Source organism: Hippoglossus hippoglossus, chromosome 9 (genome assembly GCF_009819705.1).
Source record: "Hippoglossus hippoglossus isolate fHipHip1 chromosome 9, fHipHip1.pri, whole genome shotgun sequence".
NCBI classification, from domain to species: domain Eukaryota; kingdom Metazoa; phylum Chordata; class Actinopteri; order Pleuronectiformes; family Pleuronectidae; genus Hippoglossus; species Hippoglossus hippoglossus.
Window position 1 is genome coordinate 22,562,194 of NC_047159.1, and position 22,475 is coordinate 22,584,668.

The 22,475-nt window shown below is 40.8% G+C and overlaps 1 protein-coding gene across 8 annotated transcripts in view; it reads left to right on the forward strand.

The window, feature by feature from the left end:
* The window catches only part of arvcfb (ARVCF delta catenin family member b), a 228,590-nt gene that overhangs the window by 44,317 nt on the left and 161,798 nt on the right, over positions 1-22,475 (forward strand). For all 8 annotated transcript variants that reach the window (XM_034594796.1, XM_034594802.1, XM_034594801.1 and 5 more), the window contains exon 2: positions 5,140-5,224. The gene's annotated coding sequence lies outside the window, so the exon portion shown is untranslated. The remainder of the gene's footprint in view (positions 1-5,139; positions 5,225-22,475) is intronic.

Genomic DNA, 22,475 nt, shown 5'->3' on the forward strand with positions numbered 1-22,475 from the left:
ATTTTTTTTCAAATTTGGTAGAAATGTTCAGTTGGACGCTATAATGAAGTGATTCGATTTTGATGGTCAAAGGTCAAGGTCGCTATGAATTATAAAAGATGTTTTTGGTATTATGAATGCAACATCTCGTAAACACCTTGAGGGAATTTCTTAAAATCTGGTATAAACGTTCAATTAGACTCAAGAATGACTTGATTAGAATTTGGAGTTCAAAGATCAAGGTAAATAAAGTCATTCTTGCCTTGTGAACATGTTATCTTGCCTTGAGAGAATCATTTTAAATCCTAATTTCAGTCGTCGAAGGTAAAGGTTATGGTGACCTTCTATGAATTTAGTATGAATACATGTACCTACATTCTGGATTGTGCTCTTGACTTCTCTGTCGTTAAAAAGGATATTCCTTCTCCATGCTTACGATTCTTCATGCATCCACAACACTGCTTTTCTGTCTGCTAGTTCTGTTGCCAACATCAACTGTTGGGTACACTCTTTAAAAAGGCAGGTGTGGAGTGAAACTAGAAAACATCAAATCAACTAACTTTGATGTCACTCTGATAGATTTTTTTGACGTCATTATTTTCCTCTTCACTTCATTGATCGTCATTCTGATAAACAACTCCACTTCAGTTCAAATGGAAACTCTCAGCTCTTGAACACTGAAACCACACACAGCTGCCCAAGAAACATTTAGACGCCAAGTATCCAGTTACTTTTGAACCATTGCAATTTGGGCACTGTGTGTTCAAGAGGCTATATTTGTATATACAAGTCTAACACGAGGACATCTTCAAAAATGTAGACCCCACATTGGTATGTGCAGTAGCTGTTGTACAGTCTGGTGTTGCTCCAGTGAACCTTGACAGAATATACTGAATCGAATTCTCGCCTTGTCTGAGTTTCCTCTGTGCAGTGTTCTGTTCCTGTTTGTCTTAACCTGCCGTCACGCCTTTATTTAAGCTTTCTCAAGTCCTCTGTATGTTGGAACAAAGTCTAGATTTTCTGTCAGACCAGCGAGGGCTGCCTGGACGTTTCTGCCTGGTCGCTCTGCAAGTGCCCAGCAGACTGTGACCGGGGCTCGGGCTTGGGAGTGGAGGCTGGGTGTGTGTGGGGAGGGGCACTGGGTCTGGCAGCCATAGATGGAGGGAGCAGGTGGGGCGGGCCGGCTCCTCCGACCCCTCAAAGCTCCATCTGGACTGTGGGGATGGGGGGGGGGGGGGGGGTGTCATTTAGGAATGCAGGGCCAGAGCAGAGGAGCAAATTGCTTTTTAATCGATCATATTCCCAGTAAAAGCCACTCCCAGAAGCCACTTGCCTACTTTCCATTCTATTTATGGACGCTGCCCACCTCTGACCACTGTGTGTGTGTGTGTTGTTGTGTGTGTGTGTGTGTGTGTGTGTGTGTGTGTGTGTGTGTGTGTGTGTGTGTGTGTGTGTGTGCATGTATGTGTGTGTGAGTGAGGGAAAGAGGAGAAAAAGAAGACGCTGGCAGTGAGCTTCATTGACCACTTCAAGTCAGTAAAAACAGAATTACGTTTTTTCCACTCGTCTTATGTCAAAGCCTGTGTGGGATGTGTTTTTCTCATACAAATCAGAGAGCTACACAGACCTTTTAATAGTCGGGTGGTTACAGAAGACATGAAGGCCGATAACAAGCTGTTTGATATCAAGCTGTTCCCTTGTATCTGCAGCATGCGATGATTCTAGGGCAATGAAACGTGAGCATTGACAACAAAAGGGAAAACCCTCCCCACTATTAGCCACCACAGAGCTCCACTCAAAACATGTCATCTGCCTTAATAGAAGCCCAACAATGCTGTAATGTGATCGTTTTCCGAGCTCCAGTTTCTTGCAACTATTTGGAGTCTGATGCCCAGTGTTGAGTCTGACACCAACAGGCGCTACTGTGCAGTGTGCACCCGCAATAAATTATGACTCAGCCCAAAGCTGCCACTGATTGTTGGATGTATTTTCTAAGATGCCTTTGTTTCAAACTAATCTGCCCCTGGGGGCTGTTGAAAAGAAAGTTTAAGTCTGTGTTTGCTTGCTCTGTAGAACACAACTTTTTTTGTTCTTTTCATAAAGCATTGAATCACCCCTTTGTAAAAACAATACCAAAAAAAAAAAACCTTCAGCTGTAATGGTGTCACATAAGAGATCCTGCAAAATGAGCAATACCAGTGAATGAGGCGGCCACTTGCAAGCACTTCTGTCACTTTTCCCTCACAAGCCTCCCAGGAATTGTAAATGTCGTCCCATTCTCAACAAAGCAGGGTTTTTTATGCTTTTTACTGAAAATCTGTTTTTTGAGAACGTACGGCTGCATATGACTCTGTAGTTGTAGAAGGTGCAAAGAAAGAACCTAAATTAGTTTAGAAAATCTCTCGTCACGATTATTTGGAGCTTCATCTGTTTCCTTCGTGGCAGCTCTAGGGAGCTTAGCGCAGACACAACACAACCTCAGAAAACATCTTCACCAAAGGGACAAAGATTTCACAGATAAAACTGAATCAGTGCAAGCAAATAAGAAATGCAGTGGAATCAGTGTTTCTGCATTTGCTTGTGTTTTCTGTATTCGCAGCCGAACAAAAATGTTGATGATTGGGGAGGACTTCATTTAAATGTGTTTTATTTATCTGCTTGTGCTTCATTTAGTTGCAGCCATCACAGTCTTTTATTTTGACACTGTGGATATATACAACGTGTGACATTTTCACATGTGGCGGCCAGGATGTAACTAAGTACATTTTCTTTGTTACTATACTTCAGTAAACTTTTCATGCATCTGTACTTTACCTAAGAAGATTTGTTTTCAGTTAGTTTTCACTTTTACCCTACTGTCACTTTTTACAAAACTAAAAGCACTAAAGTTTAAAGACTTGGTCGACTTCAAAATGGGTCAAATCATGTATAAAGCAAGAAATCATTTATTACCCAGCGGTATTTAGCTGCTGTTTCAAATGAGAAGTCAGCACAATTTGAGAGAAATGTATATGTTCAAGAAACAATTAGTGAGGACTGGAACAAAAAGTCTTTGTTTAACAGTGAAAGGTTTTGCTCCATGGAACAGCTGATGTTTAAAACCAATATACTGAATACATGAAATGGATAAGAGTGGAGGTGAAGTAGCACAATGAAAAAGAGAATAGGATGTGAAAAGGCTTATTTTTGCTCTATAGTTTTATCTGCTCTCTCGTTGAGTCATGAACGTTTATGTTTGCTGATTGTGATTAAGCTGTTTATGATGAATGTTTGAATAGTGAGGCATTTTTTGGACATGATTTATTTATTTTGACTATGTGTTGTAAATCTAATAAATATTTTTGTTTTATTTATTTATTAAGAACATGTCCGAAATATAAAGCTAACCTAGAACCTACATATATCTTTGCTTTCTACACTTCTACATTTTTACAATGCATTTCATATTATTGCACCTTAGATGGATTCAGAAGAGAATTAATTAATATAACGATACAAATATTTTCAGCAGCATCATCTGCAGCATTCTTTATTAATATACCAGAGTCTGAACTATTCTAGTATTAAACAAAATACAAAGTAAACAGAGTTAATGATGTAGTAGACGTGAGGGAATAGGCTACACTCGCAAGTTGTTACTTTTGATACATATAATATATTTAAAAGCAAGTACTTTTACTCAAGTAGAAAAGTAATTTTGGTACTTTTACTTCAGTACATTTTTGTCTATTTATGTTGCAAATGTTTCCTCCACGGGTATCAGCAGTGCTCAGCTAACTGTTACTGGAGGAGACAGAGAGAGAACAGAGTCAGTTAAAGAGCTCAGAGAGAGAAGAGGGAGGGATGATGGAGAGGGAGGTCAAGTGCTCAGCTGGAGGTCCTGTATTCTCTCGCCCCCTGACCAAACAGGACAGCAGCCTCGCCACCTCATGCTGCCGTCCTCAAGTAACACTCCCAGCCTTTTATTCACGTTGTTCACCCCTTCACCACTTGTTCACAAAGGTTCTCCAGCATCTCATTCAGACCAGTGTTAGACTGATACCGTCAGTGATGATCTTAAATTATAAATGTAATAGCTGCCAGTCATTACTGTCAGCTGCTGATGTGCTTCTTTCACCACAGGAAGTCAATCTTCCCTTATTAATGTTAATGGAATTAATTAAATGATTAAGGACTATTGCAGACTCAGGTAGTGTCAGGATATGAGTCTGTGTATGAGGTTCTGAGGGAAACCTGCCTCACTCTGCCTTGTTCTTGGCTGGACCACAACAAGAGGTCACTTACTGACTGACTGACATTACAGTATTAGTATCCTCATTGGCTGTTGCTCTTTCAAAATTAAAAGTTTCTATTATGTCATCAGGGGGCATTTACAGGCAGTGTTGCCAACTTAGTGCCTGCTGCTAGATTTACTGACTTTTCAGACCTCTTCACTGCCTTATTCAGATAGAAATCGTGTGATTTTTGTGGGGGGGGCAAAGCTTAATAACTTACTATAGAAAAGAGTCACCAGCACAGACCAACAAGGTTGGGCTCTCCCTCTGCACTCCACTTCTCTTTATGTGTGTGGACATTTCTCTTCTTCTGGTTTTCATCAATTCTGTCCAGCACCTGGACAGTGGGGATGTGTGTGCTTTTGTCTACTTTCTGAACAACTCTTTAGTGACCAAGCAGCAGCTGACATACTCAATAATGAGCTCCTAACTTCCTCTCTGAGTGATCATCTTAACAAGTACAAAGAGCGACATCACAGCACTGTTGTCTTTGATTTTATCAGATGATGTTGTGGTTTTAAAATCCAGATTTTGGCCGTTCAGTTGGAACTGGTTTTGAAGTGACTAGTCATAAAGCTGTTGTCTTAATGGGCCATGTTTAAGTCAATATTTTATCACCTGCTTTGGTTTGACTTTAAATAAAATGTTGGGGCCATAGGTAGCACTGATTAAAATGATTTTCTCATACAGGCCTCTTTGTCGAATAAAAAACATTGGAATATACGCTCATAAGCCTTCTTGCACTTAGTTCGTTAAACACTTTTTTGTGTTTCTTAAATACATTTCATTGACCTTTATAAATATGTTCAACTGTTTACCAAAGTGCGAAACGTGTTATTTAAAGCTTAACCCAGAAATCTCATATATCTTTTTCTCTGTTTTTCAGGTGTAGCGTCTCAAGTGTCGTGACTCTGGAGTGATAAATGTTAACCTCGCCTGATTTTTGTATGGGTCATTCTCCTCAAACAAAGGTGAGTTCAACCTCCTTTCAAACTGTTGTACTGTGGTTTACTGCACTGAATTTATATAACTGTTATCAAAATCATTTAAATACACTGAAGGTCCCCCAAAAGATATAAAAGACAACACACAGTCAGAATGACTGGTGGCCGGCTCGTAAACCTTCAGGTTGAGGATTTGATGACGCTGATGTCATGTTTTATTATAGTTAGTCCAGAGTGAATTTCAAAACACTTGAGATGTCGCGGATTTCTGGGATTATTTAAGTAGATGATACCATCTTTGGTACAATGGATCCCAGTCTACCATTCGGAATAAAGGCCCCATATATATTCACAAGTAGAAACAACCTTCACTGTTGTATCCTGTTCTGGATTTCTTACACAGACCCTAAGTAACTGCTGTACTGTCTGTTCCCAACTTCTTTTTAGTGACATTCTCGGGCTGCCCTTGCTTTCACTGTTTTCCAAAGTGCTGATGTTCTTATGTCAAAGAGGCAGAATCCTGTTCTGTTGCCACCTGACAAACAATTCAGGCCTAGATGTTGGTTGGTTGCCTGGGAGCTGTAAACTGAAGTTGAACCTCTCTGTGGAAGAATAGAAGAAAAAGAAAGTTCAGCAAAGTGGTCAGCCTTTTCTTTCGTCACTTTGACAAAAGGACTCTCTTTAGTCGTTGATTTAGAAGAAGTCGCTACAGTATGCTGTTTCTTTTTTCAGCGGAGAAAATCTTAATCTTGTTCCTGGCAGCTCAAAGCAGTCGTTTGGTGACGTGGCTAGTGACAAAAAGCTGATCCAGACTCCAGGTCATGTTTTGTTTCTGTCATGGTCTTGTACTCTTTCTTTAAAGGGAGTGAGCTACTGCGCTGGCAGATTTTGAGGAACCAGTGCATCACCAGAGTTGTGTCTGTGCAACTGAACCAGGAGCTGCAGCCTGGCCTCAGATGAGATATCTGTTCAGAGACTTGACATTAGGGATTAGATTTAAAGACAGGGAAAAAACATTTCACTTGATTTGACGGTTCGTTGATGTACACTGTATCGCCGCCAACTCACACAGCCTCTTTGTTCGAGCTCTTGGATGGAGATTATTTTAAAAACGAGGGTGAAATATCTGTTCCAAAAAATATCTGAAATAGTGTAGCTTTATTTTAAGATGAGTACACCTGATACAATTGATGTTTTAAATGTAAGCATTATCCTCTTTGACTTTTTTATGAACAAGCAGAGCAATGACATTTTGTTGTTTATTTTATTTCATTTCAGCAGCATATTCACCTTTGTTACTTCAGGTTGTCCGGGCTAAACACTTTATTTTACATTTGCATAGCAACCGCAAACAAAAGCGCCACTCTTCACGATCTTTTACCTCCTTGTTTTGTTACAAGATGCAGACAAATAGCTGCTCTTTGCATTCAGCTGTTGTATGCGTGATCACAGCTGGATGGAACCATTACAAACATTTTTCTTTTTAAACACTATGTTCATTGTGACCTTTCTTTGTAAAACTTCAGAAGCCGCTTCAGCATGTACAAATATATAAAACCACCCTTTGGTGTACCTGCAGAAATCTTCTGGGGTACACAGGTTCAGCTTGTGAGTAAATGCTGGTCAGCGGAGGTTAAGTGCACTGACATAAGGACGCAGCAGTTATCCATCCAGGAGCACCACTTCTCAAACCAAGGTCATATTATCCTTAAATCCCACACCCTTTCAAAATGTCATTGGTTTAATTAAGTCTCTGGAGCCTCACTGAGAAAAGGCAATTTTAATAATGTGGAAATACATAGTATTCAAGTGGCAAGATGCCAATTATGTCTGTCACTGACTGCATGTGTCGAGTGAACCAATATGACTTTTAACTCTTGTTCTGAAAGGTTTTATGGAACAGGACTTCAAGCAAAGCAACTTGTTAAATATCATTAATGAAGATACTTCAGTCATCTCAGTTAATTTATGTTGTCAATGTATAGTTTTAATATATGTTACATGGCAGCACAGAGGCCTTTTAATGATGGTACCAAACAGAATTCAATCCTCTAACTTATTCTATTGTTTGTAACCCAGAAGGGAGGGAAAATTCCAACTGTGGGTTAACAATGTTACATTTACTTAATAAGGATTTATGGCTTGTGAATGTTGAACTGAACTGTGGGTTCATTTGTAACAGAGTCTGCATAGTGTGTGATACCACCCACCATTAATACACATGTTGGTGTAGTGACTAAATAACAAAATAAAATAGCCAGTGTCTGTGGCCCTCACAAGAAAAAAGCAAACACAACAGGCTGGTTTACTTCTCTGTCACCGACCGACCGGCCTGCCTGCGCACAACCCTGCCCATGCTCTCACTGCGCATGACCCGAGTGTTCAGCCAGAGAGACTTAAACCACTGTATCAGAGACCATAGTCAGAGGTTGGTGAGCAAGTCACGGTAAACTCCGCCTCCACCAGTTTTAAATCAGTGCATGTTCATGTGTTTTGGGGGCGTAGCTTTGACTAGAGGGCTGAGGGGAGGGGCTGGGATGGATTGGTTTTTCAAAGTGTAGCCTGCTCTTGCTTGCTTTTCTAAGATTATCAACCTTAGCTTTAATAGACAAAATCATGAATCCTTTATTCAATAATCGATGAACCAATTATGGATGGTGATGGTGGATCCTGATCATGGACAGTGGTGTTGGTTGATGATGGTGGATTGTCGGTCGTGGTGGTGGATCGTGATTGTGGTGGCAGCTGATCGTGGACTATGATTATAACAAGATTGCTTGATATACAATATGCCTACTCACATATTCTACCATTACTGACAATAACTTACTCTTGTTGAGGGTTAAGGACAGAGGACGTCGTACCTTGTTAAGCCCTATGAGACAAATTATGATTTGTTGATATGGGCTTTTCAAATAAAACTTGATTGTTTGATTGATTGTAGTCTAATATAATAATATATCTTGCATCCATGTTCGTGTTGTGACTTGATGCATCCACAGAACAACAAAATAAGCTATCTTATTTTGAAGCTAGAAAAACTGTGTTGATCTGACAGTGTGCTGGGTGTGAGTTGGGTGACAAGCCAACGGCATGACTAACCAGTCCATACAGTACAGTATATTCTGTTTCTCTCCATGTATATATGTCCCATGTTCAGTTGTATCATTTTACTGTGTAACTTGGTCACTTCAGGAGAGATATGCCAGAGTCAATAAATAGCAGCACATTAATAGCAGCAAGCCTCTCGTCCATCATTCCCTCACACAACACAAGACAGTTTGAGTGTTTCAGTGTCTGACTGAGCTCAGTTACATCAAGTGTGTCTGTACACATGGAAATTGTGACATTAACAGCAGGTAGCCAGTAGCTAGCTGATTGGACTTTCAGTTCCCACGCAGTGAACACGCAGTTTTAATAAGGCAGCTTCAGCCAGGACTACTTCATTTTTTCTCCATCCCTCTGTTTGTCTCTCACTGACACCTCTGAGAAGCCGGTGTTTTGTTTTCATTTGAAGGAAGAGGCACCGCTGGCCCTCGGCCCACTGAACAGCAGCAGCATGGCCTGTTTTCCACATAATTTAGATAGAAGAGGATTTATTAAAGTTAATCATACTTTTTATGGTGCAGATACACACTCATTCAATTTTATTTTTGGTGCCTTCCCTGCCTCTTTCAAGCCACATTTTTACATGATTAATAAGAACAATTCCACAGGAGAATTTCTACTCCAAGTGACATTTAGGCCATGTCGCCTTCAGAATGATTTCTTGTCAGCCGGTCCCTCCGCTTCAGGAAGTGTTCAAACACTGGTTATTAGTCATTTTGATTCATTCAATTTCAGAATGAGCCTGAGGATGCTGTTTATCATTTTCTGCACTGAGGGCATGTTAATGGGCCAGGGAAAAAACGACTTTAATAAGTAAATGTACACCAAGTGAGAGGAGCTGTTTTACGACTGGATCCAGCTCCATGAATCGGTTGAGACAGGATGAAATGGGTTTGTTGCCATGCAGTCAACTTCCGCCCACAGTCCAATATGCAATCTTTTTTAGGAAATTGCAGGTTGTAATGATGAAGCCCTCAAGTTATTCCTGTCTGTGTTTACTACAGCAATGAGTGTAACGGTGCTTAGCACATGCCATTTCCAACACCTCATGTGAGGCAAAGCACCTATAGAGTAGGGAAAAAAGAATCCTTAAAAGATTACATGTTTGGCTTCAGAAAGTGTGGATCAGGAGATGTGGCTGGGGTAAAGATGATATTTCCAGAGGCTCCAGACGTGAATGTGGTCGGGTTCAGTTGTAAATCCGAACCAAGGTTCATGTGTAAATGCTGCACAGTCAACCTGCCACTGCCGCAACTAAATATACTCCTGTTCTGTCACACTTTAATAAGACTATAGAAATGCTTTGAGACCAGCTGCTCCTTTCCAGTGGAAGTGTTTGAATAGCATTGAAGCAAAGTGTATGTTTACAGCTTCTCTCAGTAATAATTACATCCCCTTCAGCAGTGCAAAGAGAACATGCACTTAGCTCCAGCAGGCCTTGCGTTGCGGGGGATGATTGTGGGTGTTTTATTAAATGGTCACAAATTACGGTCCCACCCCCAGGGGGATTGCCGTCTTCAGTTTGTGACTCGCCACACTTTCTTTTTTATTTGTGTTGCAGTGAAGAGTGGCAGTGTTTCCCCTGAGCTGTGCCTCTGTCGTATTGGTATGAAGAGGACTCTTGCTCTGGTGGCAGAAAAGGTCACCGTCCACCACCAGACTATGTTTCCAATTTCTTGTCTCTTTAGGGCATGTTTGTTGCATTTCCACAATCCCTCCTGCAAGCAGTGAGGTGAAATATAGTGTGTCGGGTTCTCAGAGTAAAGATGTTTCATTACAACCTGGTAAAAGGTAGACTGGACTTTTAGAGTCTAAAGCCACTGCTCTTGGGACCATGCCCCTATAACCTTGGAATCGACCCATAGTTGGGTACCAGGGACAGGCGTACTGGACTGTTGTCATGGTGAGGAGAATAAACTGTAAGCTTTAAGTCCAGATAATTATCCGGAGGAGCGAATGAAGTACGAATGAAAATATCCACGTCAGAGGCTCTGGAGTTTCTGAGCTCACATAGGAGACAGGAGATTATTCACTGCAGTGGGTTGGTGAGTTGATAATGTTTTCGAACACGTGACAGACACAAAACAAAAAAGATTATAAATATCTCAAGGCAGACGCCGGTGTAGATGTGCTGTAAACAAAAACATGTCCTGCGCCACCCCTCACCCGAACACTCTGGAGATTTCTGTGTTGTTGTGAACACGTCTGAGCAGAGAATCTCCTGCTGCGTTCCTCATATGTGAAAGGCAAACTCCGGAGAAAGTCCGGACCCCATTGTGCTGACAGTCTCTGGAGTTCATGTCTCAAAACGGCTTATAGTACACAGTGATTTTACCAGGGCCACATTTGCATTACCTTGCAATACATTTGCATTCCTTTTTTATCCACAGAGGGAAACTGAGCTTTATTATGCTATGATATTATGATTTATACATGAGTTACAGTCACTGTGTCACATTGGGAGTAGGTGCACCCCCTCGGTGTGACTCGGTATTCCTGCAGCTAATTAGCGGCAGAGAATAGTTACTCTTGAATTCCTGAGATATATTGATGCTGATTGAAGTACCAGGTCCTAATCCTGACTTTCTGGCCTTACGTTGCCTTACACCCAACACATTTGCACATGTACCAAAACCATATCAATTTTCACAGCAGCCCCCACAGCCTTTAAGGGTTGTAGTCACAGCTGTGGTCAGAACCAGTGGCTGTAGTGTATACTGTCAGAGCATGAGTTTTGTAAAGGAGCAATGTAAAGTGTCAGATCATCTCTCCTGTCTGTAGTGGCTGCAGAGCGTAGCCCTTAGCTGGCAGTGTATTATAATTCTCTTGAAGATTGGCCCAATAACTAAGCATATTGTAAAGTAATGCCTTGGAAAAAAAAATCTCACTGTGACCTTTCATGCCCCTGGAGTGCAGGGTGTTAAATAGTGTTTTAAAGTGATTCATTCTAAACTCATATGGTCCTTTTCATACCATATCATTAATGATAGGGATTTAAAAAAATCTCCATAACCGTGCCCATCAAAATTAAAATGCATTTACATGACCCAGTATGACATCTGCCACATACTGCCAACTGTACTTCACACACATTGGTTGCTATGTTATTGGTAACAGTAATTAGCTTTGACCACATGCTGGTTTATTTCCAGTGGGCGCATCCTGTATGATGGTGGGTAGTGCAGCGTTGTCCTGGTGTTGTGGTGTTTTGAGACTGTATTTGGATGCGTGGTGAAGATGCAGCAGAGAGTGGCGGCAGCAGAGGACCAGCGAGCAGAACTAATCCAGGGATCTCCTGTGTGATGTGTACGGCTGGCTGTCCTTCACGCCTCACACCTCACCGATGGGGACCGCACACCCACGGCCTCACACGTAAATGGGGCGGGTTAGAGCCTCGCATACCGATCTCAATCCATTATCGCCACATATTGTGTAGTTTAGACTTTCCTTAAGGGGCCCAGCAGGTAACATATGAAGTCTGAGGTTGTTTTTATAATAGGTACGGTTAGATTTTCTTTGAATTGGATATTTTGTGATCATTGTTATCTATAATAGCCACTACAAAAGAAATAAAAGACAGAACCATTGTTACTTCCACTCATGGGAATGCGGTGGACTTAGATAGGGGAAATCTTTGCTGCTCTGATTTCAACAAAAATATAATGTTCTTATAAGAATATTGGAGATTATCCCAAAGGCTTCAGTTATAATACTGATATTTTTTATGTGTCATCTTATAGAGTCTGTAACTTTCCACTTCACTTTATATGAAGTCCTTGTTAGAGCTACAGCCCTTCAGAGACCTGCTAATTTGGTTTTAATATTTCAGCTTCATTTCGCCTGTCATTACAAAACTTACAAAATGATACACGAGGACACTGAACAAAGCCTCGTCCTCTTAACTGCCAAAGGAGATAAATTGGGGGATGAACAGTGCCTTTGTATTAATGGGATTGCTGTGTTCTTTTTCAGCTACAATGAGGGGAAGCTCCCTGCTTCTGATTGCCTCCCAACTGATTTCAGCTCCTCCATATTTTATACCAGTGTGTTACTACAAATACTCACACAAAAGACAAGTAACAAAGAACCAAGACTCACTTAATATCCATCATGTCACCTACGTTCCTGAAATCTTTTGTGTCTGAATCACTTTGGTCACGTTATTTTGTTAATATACTGTACACATTATAACCATACACCTTTAAAACCTATTTATCTGCCTTCTTCTGAATAAATGAAAACACTTGAAAAGTGAAGTGCTCCTCAAAAAGACACAGGAACAAAACCTTATACATGATCTCATTTGAATTTTAATCAGAAATCACATGGACAACCAGTGCAAATAGTTATTTATCCAATCTACATTGAGTGTTTTTTCTTTTGGCTACCAGACATAAAAACATATTTGGAGCTCTTCATCTAGCTCTGATTTGGTCTCCACCAGCTGCCTCCTCAGCTGCTAAATGCATCAATTTGTTCACCAGCCATTTGTTTGTTTATCTGCTGTCTGGTGCTGCACGAGTGATTTTATCAGAGTTTTTTTGCTTGAAACAGTTTCAGACTGACAATGGATCAAATTAGGTGAACAAAAAAATGACAAGAAACTATGACCAAAAAAGATGCTAAAATAGTCATATATTTAAGAGGAACTGGAGTGATTATTCTTACTCTCTGGGTTTGTACCTTTGAGTGCCCTTTTCACATTACACATCATCATTTCCTTCATGTTTAATATTAGAATATAAGTTGTAAAGGCTTAAACATCTATAGATAACAAAAAAATTGTGTCCATCATACCAATCATACTGACTACTGAATTATTTGATGAAATGCCAATACTGTCCTATATGTTAGTCAGCCACGTACTTTAATACTTGAGGAATACAATGTACCAATTCTCAAAATAAGTTTTGGTAAAACTTTTTGTAACTGATTGAGGTTGTTGCTTCTTCTTGGAAGCAAGGCTCTTTTCTAAGTCGTAACAATAAGACCAGAGTCCATCTGTTTCTCTTTTTCACATGTTTGTTCGTGGACGGATCGACCCAGTGAAGCCCGGCCAGAATAAACCTCTCAGTGCTGACTTTGCCCATACCGCTCAAAATACAGCCTACTACTTCATTCTTCTTTTATTTGAAACCCAAGTATTACTTTATTCTGTCAGCAAAACACACTGTGCTTTCGTCTCTCACAACAGCCTGTGTGTGTGTGTGTGTGTGTGTGTGTGTGTGTGTGTGTGTGTGTGTGCGTGTGTGTGTGTGTGTGGTCTTGTACAGCTTTGTGAGGACCAGTTTGAGTCTACAACCTACGGAGTGAGGACATTTTGGGAAAGTGAGGACCTTTTGGCCGGTCCTCACTTTGTGACCCCCCTTTAATGGACTTTTTGGGGGTTAAGACTTGGTTTTAGGGTTAGGATTTGAATTAGGTTAAGGGTTAGGGTTAGGGTTAGGCATTTAGTTTGGATGGTTAGGGTTAGGGTAGGGGGCTAGGGAACGCATTGTGCGCATCAGTGTCCTCACTAAGAAGCTGTACAAACGTGTGTGTGTGTGTGTGTGTGTGTGTGTGTGTGCGTGGGTGCGTGAGGAAGGAAGTTCAGCCTCCAGTTCTGCAAAAACACTGCACTGGAATGTTAATTGGTATGAGTGGTCTGCCTCTCAGATAAGACACAAGGCCACTTTTAATAAACCAAAGATCAGGATGTCCCACTGCCTCGCCCCTCTGAGACAAGCTGGGAGAGGAAGAGGGTGTGTTTCTGTGTGTGTGTGTGTGTGTGTGTGTGTGTGTGTGTGTGTGTGTGTGTGTGTGTGTGTGTGTGTGTGTGTGTGTGTGTGTGTGTGTGTGTGTGCACAAAGAGTTTGCTGCCCTGCCCCTCTCCCACTCAGCTCCACATTTGCCTCATAACAAATAGAACAACAGAAATATCACTGAGTGTGAGGTGATTCATGGGGAGACTCAGAGCGCATGTATTATTAAGACTGGAGTAGCAAGGTTTTGAAGTTATGCTAATGAAAATCTAACCGTTATTTGAATAATTTCTCTGCCGGTCCCGCCTCTTCTTACCTCTTTCTCACCCGTACCTTCTCTTTTCCATCTCCTTTTCATTCCGCTACAGTCACACATTCAAGGACACCGAGTTGGCATGAAGCTGTGTTCATGCTGTTTAAGGGAGGTGATGGTAGATTAGATAGCAGCTACAGAAAACTCAGCACAGACTTCTGACGGCAGGCTTCTACCCCCACGTGCAACCTATAATAAAGAGCTCATTTTATGTTAATCTCCTGCTTCCTTACATACTCCATATACATGTCGCTGCAGAACACATGGAATAAATTAGAATAAACCACATGTACAATATATTTATGTATGCATACATATGCAGTGCACACATAACCCCACACAATCATCCCTCAGTGCTTCAATAGAAGAGAATCACAGGATATAATCATAAAAACACAAACTGAATATCACAGAATGATGAGCTTTGATAATCTTTATTATTATATGACATCCTTACAGTCAAGCAGTAAAGTAGTGATCAGATGAAACAACTGCATTATAAGTCAATACTGACTGGTTGGAACTTTAGGAGTCAGTCAGTAGTCGGTTCTAAAGCCAATAGGTAGAAATACAGGTATGTCAGGATCAGTGAAACATGTCCTCGTCTTTGTTCCCTGGTTAGAACCCTGGTGGCCGAGTTTTGAATTAGTTGCAGATGGATTGGAGCAAAGAAACCTAAAACACTTTTCTCACCTTCTCTGCTGCCGAAACCCTGATCCTTGCCTTCATCGCATCCACAATCAACTATTGCAATAGCATTCTTTATGGTACATCTGCCTCAAAGACATGCTCCACCACCACACCACTTACGCTGCCTTCGCTCCTCTGATGCCAAGCTCCTCTCCATTCCACACATGACCAAGCTTTGGATCTGGGGTGACAGAGCTTTCTCAATGGCTGCCCTCTCCCTCTGGAACTCTCTCGCCCAACACATCAGAGACTGCACCGACCCGTCCACTTTCAAACCCCTACTCAAAACTCTTCAGAACTGCTTTCTATGTATAATTGTGTTAAGTGTATGAGGCAAGAATTAGGTTGTTATATTTTCTCATTTGTTCTAATATTATTCTAAGAAGATATTCCCTTTAAGTTGTAGCTTTTGGATATTTGAAATATTTACAGGTAACTAATCACAATAGATAAGTATGTATTTAATTGTTTTACCTAATTGGACTTTAATTTTAACATGTTGTTGTACATATGTCAAGAAATTGTGTAATGGTCCTTTATTGATGTGTGGCTTTAACAGAGCACAGACTGCGGCATGTTTGATTGAGCCGCGGCATCAGTGGAAGCTTGACCAGCTGCGGACTCACAAGGTTTTCATAACATGTCCTGTCTTAGTTATAGTGTTTTATACAGCAAAGACGATTCCGTGGATTAACACCTGTTTATGACACTTGTGGAATCAATTTTGTGTTTGTGTTTTTTACAACTTTGACTAACAGCTAGGACATGGTTTGGCCTTAACTTAGTGTTTCTTAAAGTATCTTTTTTTCCCATGTCTTTCTTTTAAATTCCACGTCAAGTGTCTTTTAGTTCCATGGAACACACCATACAAATAAAATAAATAACAAATACTAATGAGACTGTGCAAAGTCCGCTGGGATCCCTTCCCCCAGCAACCCTCAAAGGTTAACCCGTTTTGTTAAAAAATGGATGTCTGGGTTTATTAGTAGTGTTTCTGGTTTATTACAATTTAACTGAAGGAAATGTTTTAGATGTTGAATGGTGAGAGACAGTTTTGAAGTGATATAACACTTCAAATAAATGTGGTTGTTTCTACTTGCAAGAACCAGTAAGTCATTGATCATGCCTTTCATAACTTCCTTTTAACTGTTTATTTTTAAATATCAGTTTTTGCAGATAATGAAGTCTATGTTGCCTGCAGGTTATGTAAAAGCAAATCTACCTTTTACACAAACAAACACACACACACACACACACACACACACACACACACACACACACACACACACACACACACACTTGTCTCTATAGTTGTGAGGACCAGCCAAAATGTCCTCACAACGTTAAATGTCCTCATATTGATGGCATTGAACCAAAAATCAACCTAACTTTAGATAGACATGTGCGCATACACACAAACACACACATACACACACACGCACAACTAGCCCGAGCTTCAGTATTTAGGCTGTGGTTATGGCGGTTAATCTATCATTACGCTTCAAATTGTGTAACTCTCTCTACACCCTGAGGCCGAGTGCAATGAGTTGAAATAACAACCAATGAAACAGTGTTTGGACTCTGCAACCTTCCCGAGCTTGCAGTGTCAATATGCTCTCCCACATTTGATTTGGTGGAATCCACAATAATTTTGGAGCAGCTGCACTCTGACTGCTGCTATTGACTTATGTGAAATAGGGCCAGAGATTATTGTGTTGTAGAGGCAGTGTTAAGTCAAGATGGTGGATGAGGCACGTCTTGATTGCAAGTAATAACTAAAAATTGCCAGAGTGTGTTCACAGACACTGCGATTTTTTGTGTTTTGTGTTCATGTAGCAGGGTCTCTCCCACAAATCTGATTATAAAAATTGCAAGTCATTTAAATATTGAGAGAGTCTGCAATTTCAATCCATAAATCACAAAATGAAAAACCCTCTCCAATATTATATAGCTTTTAACCCATTCCACATGTTACTTGGACTTAAGGATGGACTGACTGGATTGTTGTGGTCAAAGGTCACTATGACCCCATGTCCCATTCGATTTTTGTGAAGGTTAAAGCTCAGGACCACCCAAAGGAATTTCATTGCATCAGGCACAAACAGAAAAATTTGCACGAATTAAACACAAAACACAAATAAAATTGATAAAAAAATGATGATTTTAAATGAAAATTATCAAAGGTCAACTTCACAAGTAATGTAACATCATTTCACTTTTCAACACTGTAACTCAGGGAAGAGAATATTGTGATCATTTATCCTGAAACTTGACTGATTAGTAGAAGCATGTACTGTCTTCTGTCTTCACCTTTGTTAGGGACTGTATTTATTTCAGACTGAATTAATATTTAATCATTTTCAGGAAACTGCTTATGCTTATAAATGCTTATCTGTGAGTAAGATGAGAAGACTGATCCCACTCTCCTGTCTACATGCTAAATATAAGGCTCCAGCCAGTTAGTTAAGCTTAACATAAGCACTATAAAAAGTTAACCTGGCTCTGTGCAAAATTAAAAATAACCTTAAAAATACCTTACCTGTTTAATCTATGTAAACACTGAAGTGTAAAAACATTTGTGATTTTTAGAGTTACTGTTTCTTGACCAGATACAATAACTTCCCTTTAAATCAAAGCCCGAATTAATTAATATTGATTTTACCTAATTGTAGTTGTTATCGGGAGGTCATGCTTATGTTTCTGTTTTAGTTTTTTTCTATGAATGTTTACGTCCGTGTTTTTTATTTTTAAGCACAAAGTAACTGTTTTGAGAAGTGCTATATAAATTAGAATAATATTATTATTATTTCATATGCTGGTTGTATGTTCCTACCTGTTTGCAGTCTGTGCCCACTGCTGAGCTAAGCTAATCAGGCTGCTTACCATACCCTCAGATTCAGCATGGGATGTGAGAGTTGTATCAATTTTTATATCCAACTTTTGTCAATAAAGCAAATGAGCTTTTTTCTCCAAATGCGGAACAATTTTAAACAGAAATTGTTAGGACTGCAACAGTTTGAACTTCGGGGAAGTGAAGATACGTCAGGCAACAAGAATCTGCGCGTAAATATACAGGTGTGTGAGTGTGTGTATTTGTGAAATGTCAGATATGCGGTACTTTGCCATCCTCTCACAGCTGTAATGGGACAGAACAGGCAGGGAGCACCACTCAATGAGCTCTAATTTCCACAAGCTCCACGCTGAAGTGACCTGCAAATGAAGAGCACTTTGGATATGAAGGGTGCTCACTTGGGTCAAGCAGGACTCGTACTGTTGTGATGATGCATCATGTGACTTGCAGCACATTGAGTATGCACCTGAAAATATCAAATCTTGATAGTTATTCATCTTAAGGAGTGCGCTTAAGTGTTTTTCCCAGTTTTTTGTCTTTCACAAAGTGCGTAGATGAATGGCACCTTGTCAACAGATGCCAAACTTTAGCAAGTAACTGACAAGTGAGGATCAAAACACGGCACTTTGCGATTTTCCAGGCGGGAGGCGATTTTGTTTGATTGCTGACAGGTGACGATTTATCCCCCCACTGACTCCTAGTAGAGGCCCCCAGCGAGACCTCGGGGCCCCGGAGGGACCACACACGGAGCAGGGAGGTGGAGGTCGACAGAGTCTCTGCCTCTCAGCCGTTGATCTCTCTCATTCTTTTCAGGTGTGTGTGTACATTTCATCCCCCAGGCACTCATATTAGACCACCTGCTAAAGACTTGAGGCCCTGATATCTTCTATAGTTCTGTGTGGCTCCTGATCATCTAAATGGTGATCCAGGGGTGTAACGTGAAAACATGTAAACATATCAGTTTGGAGCTTTTGTGAGCCTGTGTTAAAATGACAGTGACAGAAATGTAGGAATATAATTTTCATGAATAAGTCAAAACAAAGCAAAACAATAAACAGCCATTAATACACAATGAAATGGTCCAGAACTGTCTGATGCAACATAGAAGACATTTTTTAGAACAAAAACCAGAAATACTTGAATGTGGTACAGAAGGATGTTTACATTGACACGCAAAAAAATCCACAAGGTATTCATCACACTATCTGATTGTCTGACTGAGATTGCAACCAAGATTTTATTCGACCTTTCTCACACAGTGTGACAGGCAGTGAACCTGCAAGATTGCTGTTATCACACACTCCATAGGAGCCTATCTGAGAGTGAGTGTCTATAAACTTGCGTTAAGCCTTAAATGATGAAGGCAGCACATGGTCAGATTGTCTAGTGACCGAGCAATGAATTGTAGTTCATCCAACTAGGATTGAGTGATATTGTTTTGCTTCTCCTTTATCCACAGTTTCTACATCAGTGAACTTTATTGCATTTCACCTTGTACATTTTTGAAGGGGTACTCCAAGCTCTGAGGATTTAGTTTTGAGAAAAAAGTTGGTTGCAATTGTTTTTGGCATATTCTCTTTGTATGAGTCACGCTCATACTTTGTTTGTGCCATAGGTTTTCTATACATTTTTTTATAAAAATGTATAGAAAACCTTTTTCTATACATTTTCTGACGACACTACACCAACTGTTTTCACAACCATTACAAACACAGAAGGAATTCCCAAAGACATGCATTGTTATTTTGTAATATATCCATGGTGATGTACTGTATGTAAACAGGTCATCTGATATACATGAGTCTAGTCTACACATAGCTAGATAATATGGTAGCATGACTTTCTGCCGGAAAACAGGTTTAGGGGAAGTGGCTGCCCCACTTGAAGAAATTTAAATCTCTTGGGGGAAGATGGAGTGAAAGATGTAGGCTACAGGTAGGTAGATGCAGCATCAGCAGTATTGTGGGCGTTGGACCAGACCCTTGTGGTCAGGAAGGAGCTGAGTTGCAAGGCAAAGCTTTCGATTTACTGGTCTACGTTCCAACCCTGACCAATAGTCACAAGCTCTAGGTAGTGACCGAAAGAACGAGGTCGCGATTAACTGGCCGACATTGTTTTTCTCTGTTGGGTGGCTGGGCTCATCCTTAGAGAAAGGCTGAGGATTTCAGACATCTGGAGGAAGCTCAGAGTAGAACCCTGCTCCCTGATGTCGAAAGGGGACAGTTGAGGTGGTTCAGGCATCTAGCTGGGATGCCTCCTGGGCATCTTTCCGTCGTAGTTTTACCAGGCACGCCCAACCAGGAATAGACCCCGGCGTTGACCCAGAACTTGCTTGAGGGACTACATATATAATTTTGCCCAGGAATGCCTTGGGATCCTCCAGGAGGAGTTGGAAAGTGTGGCTAGGGAGAGGGACGTCTGGGATACCCTACTTGGCCAACTACCTCTGTGACCTGAATCCAGATTTGACAATGGATGGATGTGTGAACTTTCTGATCTGAGTAAAACAGAGTGAAAACGCTCCTCCGTCTTTCGCCCTCCTGCACTCTTCTTCTGAATGAGGGCAGTGGAGTCGGACCAGGAATGACCACTCCCTCTGTTCTCCCTAACCTTCATTGTTTTCCCTTTATTCTCCCCCTTAACACCCTGTGTTCTCTCCTGCTCCAAAAGAGTCAATGGGGGCCGCTGAATGGCCGTGGCATCAAAAGAAGAGGAAAACAAAGTTCGGAGGTGTTAGTGTTACTTCCCCTCATCTCCTGGGATACAGACTGAGAATCAATAGTTTTTCATTAACCTGTCGTCCTCCCTGTAAACAACTAGGTCTACTAGCCTCTGGTGCCAGTAAATGCTCCAGCAGTGATAGTGTTGGAGGATACCTCTCTCTCTCTCTTGAATACTCACTTGTGCATTTGGACTGTATTTTCCAAGTCAAACCAAAGCATTAAAGAAAATGTACACTTTCAGTCTTAGCAACTGGCATTTATACATTCCTTACATACCTTATGTCATACATTTATGAATTAATATGTTTGCATTAATCATCAAGATCTAAAAGGCTTGATTTCAGAATTGGAAGGGACTCTGGGGTTGGGCTACTACCTGTCAACAAGACAGGTGTCTGCTTACAGGATGATCACTAAAACTTCCTTTTTGACCTAAATTTGGACAATACCAGTACTCTAGGAATAAAGGAATAATGTAATCAAATAAGACAACTTTAATGTGATAGAAAATGAATAACCACATGTATTACATAAAATCCGCTGCATCCTTCCCTTTATACTCTAGAATCTATTTTCCTACATTCATAATTTCATATGTTAAATAATTAGTTTTGGAGTAATGTTTCAGTCAGGACATTAGCGCTGTAACGATTCTCAAACCGAAAGAGAAATCGCTGTCCAAATGTACACGGTTCACGATACACAAGCCTGTTGCGTGTGTGCGTATGTGTCCAATCACGCTCCAATCACAACCCTGCGTAATCTGAACCAACATACAGAAGTGACTTCAGAACAATGAGTGTGGAGGTCGGATCAGATTGTCTGTTTTACCTTTACAAAAGTGTGTTGTAAAGTCTGGGTGTGGTCGCTGTGGGGAAGGAGACGCCTCTTCTCTAAAGTCAAAGTCAGGAGGAAATCATCTGGTGCATTGTTTGTTCCCTGTGGAGTTTCCCTGGAGCTGCGGCCTTAATGTCTGACCAACTGACTGACCTACTTTACCATCCACGTACCGTGAGTGCCCTGAACATATTGTATATAGGAACGCTCTTGTTATTGAAGCAACATGGACACTTCTCTTTCTGTGTACTCTCCTGAGTTGTTGGTTTATGAAGATCTGTGGTAAAACCCAGAACAGATTACTTTTGTTGTATCTGTTTTTCCTTGTTTAAAATACAGATTGAACTCAGACAGTGGGAGACACACACAAACACACACCCTCACTTCTTTACAGTTTTTTGGTTATGTTTTGTTTACGGAGTTCTATGTGAAGTCAAGTCCAACATGTTTTTTAGTTTAGATTTAGAGACAGCCCTATTGGACATGCATTTAAACACAAGCTTGCTTTGAGTTGTGTGTGTGTGTGCGTGTGTGTGTGTGTGTGTGTGTGTGGGGGGGGGGGGGGGGGGGGGGGGGACAGCATAAACACTGACCCTTTCAGGACCTGTAGACCTCATGGATATAAATGAGGTAAAACGTCATTTCTGAGGTGCTGGTTAAGCTTAGAGGTAAGATGTGAGTTGTAGTTAGGTTAAGGTTAGGGTTAGGCATAGTGGGGTTAGGCATAGATCATTGTTGAGGTTAGGGATAAGGTTTTAGTGAAGCTGTCCACAATGAATGGAAGACAATGCCTACTAAGTCCTAGTAAGGTTTGCAACATAAACCTGTGATAAACTAAGCGGTGAGTAACTGGGCTTTGACATAACATACAACATGATCTGAGACCGGTATAAGATGATGATGGTGTGTGTGTGTGTGTGTGTGTGTGTGTGTGTGTGTGTGTGTGTGTGTGTGTGTGTGTGTGTGTGTGTGTGTGTGTGTGTGTGTGTGTGTGTGTGTGTGTGTGTGTGTGTGT